The sequence below is a fragment of the Palaemon carinicauda genome, chromosome 3 (assembly GCF_036898095.1).
Source record: "Palaemon carinicauda isolate YSFRI2023 chromosome 3, ASM3689809v2, whole genome shotgun sequence".
Classification (NCBI taxonomy): Eukaryota; Metazoa; Arthropoda; class Malacostraca; order Decapoda; family Palaemonidae; genus Palaemon; species Palaemon carinicauda.
Genome location: NC_090727.1, coordinates 131,210,224 through 131,214,746, shown reverse-complemented (window position 1 = coordinate 131,214,746; position 4,523 = coordinate 131,210,224).

The following is a 4,523-nucleotide window of genomic DNA, read 5'->3' as shown; positions in this document are numbered from 1 at the left end:
TTTGATTTGTTATAGGTAGGAGCGTTGTGTGGGGACTTTTATTTTTAATTTTAAATAGAGAATTTTTAAGAAGAGTAGTAACATTATAACAAGTCTTTTAACATATAAACTAAAAAAAAGAGACTTTAAGTCTTTTAACATATAAACTAAAAAAAGAGACTTTATATGTTCAACATATAAAACATTCGATATATTTTTTGGTATTTCTTTCTTTTGGATGACGTCAGCCTTCAAGGTTTTATTAAACGATATGTTCATGTTATGTCAAGAAAATATTTTTGGACATTTTATCAGAATCTGAGAATTTCTGTTTTAATATTTTTTTCTTTTTTAAGAAACATAGGATGACGACGTTCTTGTTAAAAGAGATATTTATGTTTAGACAGAAAAAGATTTTTGGACATTTTTAGGATTTAAAAAAAATATTTTTTAACCAGATATTTAAGGTTATTTTGAATCGGAATGAGGTAATGGTAAGATAGTTGGTCCTTTGTAATTTTAGAAAAATCATAAATTTATTGTTCTTTTTTTTTTTTTTTGAAGATAATGGTCGCTTCTTTAGTCAGACCAAGGAAAGACATTTAAATTTACCAAGGGAGTTTCGGGTCGCAAGTCTTTTCTGGTTTCAATTTTAGTTTCGTATATTTCAAATACTATGAAGTAATTCAGTAGAATTTGTAAGATACGAGGACCAAGGAAAATGCTCTTTTTTTATTAACTGAACTTCTATTTGGTGAGAATATTTTATTCATCCGGACTTTTATCATTATTGTTATTATTCAAACTACTGTACAGTCATAGTTGGGAAAGCGGAATAGTACAAGCCCAAATGCCCGATTTGGAAAGCATGCCTGTACGAAAAAGAAATGGAATGGTCTTAGTAAGTAACAGGCTTTGATGCTGGTAATGTCAATAAAGAAGGGTTGAAACCTTAAAATTGTATTTCTTTTCGGTTGTCCCTTGTATTATTAGGAGATGCATATATATATATATATATATATATATACATATATATATATATATATATATATATATATATATATATATATATATATATATGTGTGTGTGTATATATATATATATATATATATATATATATATATGTATGTATATATATATATATATATATATATATATATATATATATATATATATATAAATTGAAAAATAAACCAGACTAAATAAAGGGTATATTATCGAAATACACGAAAACAGAAGCTGGTAGAAATTTTCATTGTTCAGAGAAGAAGCTTTCAAAATTATTCGGTCTTATTGTTCGTTTAGAATCTTCCAGAATGTTGAAGCAAATGTATAATTTAATACAACATTTTATTAAAATTTTTAATATCTTTAAGCTTCGGCAGGCAGATAAAAAGCTGTTTTGTGGACGTGGACATCTATATATTAGATTTCTGCTGAATGAACATGAAAGACATGAAAGTATATGCGAATAAACGAAAACTAAAAAAACATTTGTGCACCTGGATAGAGAGAGAGAGAGAGAGAGAGAGAGAGAGAGAGAGAGAGAGAGAGAGAGAGAGAGAGAGAGAGAGAGATTGTTTTCCCGTACCCGTAAACACTCAAAGTTAACAACCCTTTGATCCTTAATCAGTTAATAACTCTTTGTTTTTTTCATTCTTTTTTTTTCGGTGATATTTAAATACATCGAGTGATTGCAATAATTGAATTTGACACTTTTGTTGTTTTTGATACAAAGGTTTCGTTTTGGGGTCCGAACTGCAATGAAACCCCTATCTGGTTAGAGGAAATGGTTATAATCAATATCTCTACGGTTCGTGGTGCTTATTTACATTATTATATATATATATATATATATATATATATATATATATATATATATATATATATATATTTTTTGATACAGGTTCGATTCCCGGCCGGTCACAAGCTCTTGTCTTTGTGTGATTTCGCCTTGGGCTCTGATCCCGAGGTCGTTAATAGAATCCAGACATTAATGTATCAAAAATGTATATGGCTTATTTGAATATGTAAAACACGTCCAAATGTGTAAAATTTCTCACATATATATATATATATATATATATATATATATATATATTTATATATATATATATATATATATATGCATATATATGTACATGTATATATATATGTATTTATGTATATATTGTATATATGTATTTATATATATATATATATATATATATATATATATATATATATATATTATTTCTTTTAATTCACGCATACTCCCCTGAAATGGCAATAGAGTAGTTTGAAGACCCAGGCCTATAAGGCCGAGGACTATGAATCGTGAAGAATGAATGGCGAAGTTTTAAAATAGAAGCTCGATATAGAGACGACTGGCGAAATCTAACAGACCCTTTATGTCAATAGGCATAGGAGATGATGATGATACCCCCACCCCCCATAAAATAATAATAACAAACTGTTGTTTTGCATTTTTCTTTTGCAATGAACATAAGTAGTATTTGTCACCAGTCTTATTCATGTATTAACTTTTGAAATAGTGTGTGAAACACCTGGTCATTACTATAAATAAACTTTTGGTGATTAATCATTGCTGTATACCGGTTCTTTAGATGAAGTTAAGACTTTGAACGTACGAATGGCGTCATCAATCGATGTGTGGTCACAGATGTGAAAGATGAAAATTGAAAAGGCTTAAAAAAGATGTATGAAAAGTGATTGCTTTGATACTATACCTGAATGGGTGCCTTAAGATTTACAATGATATAAAAGTATTTGTGAATACTTTAGTACTTACTTCTGCGAACGAATCTGTTAAAGAACGTGACAAATACAGCTTTAAGTGACATATTTGTTATTAAGAATGAATGCGTTTCGCACATAAGGTGTTTTTCCAGTAACAAAATGCCTGTTTCAATTGGCGAAAAAAAACCACATTTGTTAATTGTCCAATGCATATTGTCATTATTTCTATGAAGAGTCCAGCTTCCTGGCTAGTACAGGGATAACGTGTTCGCCTGGCATTATCATAGCAGCAGATCGATCCAAATCCGGGACCGTGAGTTTACTGGAGAGGCCACTGCTGTGGTTGGGTACCACATTGGAATATTGGTCTTGCCTGGCTGATGTTCTGGTGATCATCTATTCCGATAAAACTGGAATTGAATCCAAACACCTTTACTTTTATTATATGATATGGCGAAGAGACAGAGATGGACATGTCTGCCAACCTTGCTAGATTAATGTAGGAAATGTTTATTGAAGTTTTTTGAAAGACAACTTAATCTTTTGAGAACAGCCAGTTTACGGATTATGGGAAAACGAAAGAAGCTAGAGAATTTTGCAGTTCTAGTCTACAGCTTACATTCATTTTTCACATTGCAAGTACGCTTCTATCGCAGTACATTTTCTGAACTAGTGAAACATTTATTTATTAATTTGTTTATTTCGTCCATTTAAGCATTTCCATGTTTGTGTGTGTGTGATGTGTGTGTGTGTGTGTGTGAGAGAGAGAGAGAGAGAGAGAGAGAGAGAGAGAGAGAGAGAGAGAGAGAGAGAGAGAGAGAGATACTTATTGCATAGAGGTGGGAAAATTTTGCAGATTATATTTATATATATATAAATATATATATATATATATATATATATATATATATATATATATATATATATATATATATATATAAATGTTATATATATAGATAGATAGATATAGATATAGAAACATACATATATATACATATATACATATATATATATATATATATATATATATATATATATATATGTTATATAAGTATATATATATATATATATATATATATATATATTATATTATATATATATATATATATACATGTATATATATACATATATATGTGTGTGTTTATATACCTATACTGTATATGTTTGTAATGTTCAGTATATGAATATATATATATATATATATATATATATATATATATATATATATATATATATATATGTATATGTATATATATATATATATATATATATATATATATATATATATATATATATATATATAGTGTGTGTGTGTGTGTTGTATGTATATTTGTATAGTCTCTTTATGAAGTACAAAATAACTTTTTATCTAATGGGAGTATATAGTTGTGGGTGGCGTCCCTTCTAAATTCTGGTACGAGTCTGAATCATTCTATCTATCTTTAACGGACGAAGACTAATCCCGAACCCTCCCTACTCCCCCCCCACCTCCTTACCCCTATCCCTACCCCTCCCCCTCCCCCTGAGTATCATTGATAACCTGGGAATGGGCCAAATGCACTATTTTGTGAGGTATCCCGGGGATTAATCAGAACAAAGCCGTATTACTGCCAAAAACAAATTAGGTTACTATTTCATGTGTCCTAGATATACATGATTGCACATATAAAGCAAGATTACTATTTCGTATGTCCTAGATGAACATGATTGCACATACAAAGCCAGATTACTATTGCATATGTCCTAGATGAACATGGTTGCACATACAAAGCCAGATCACTATTTCATATGTCCTAGATGAACAT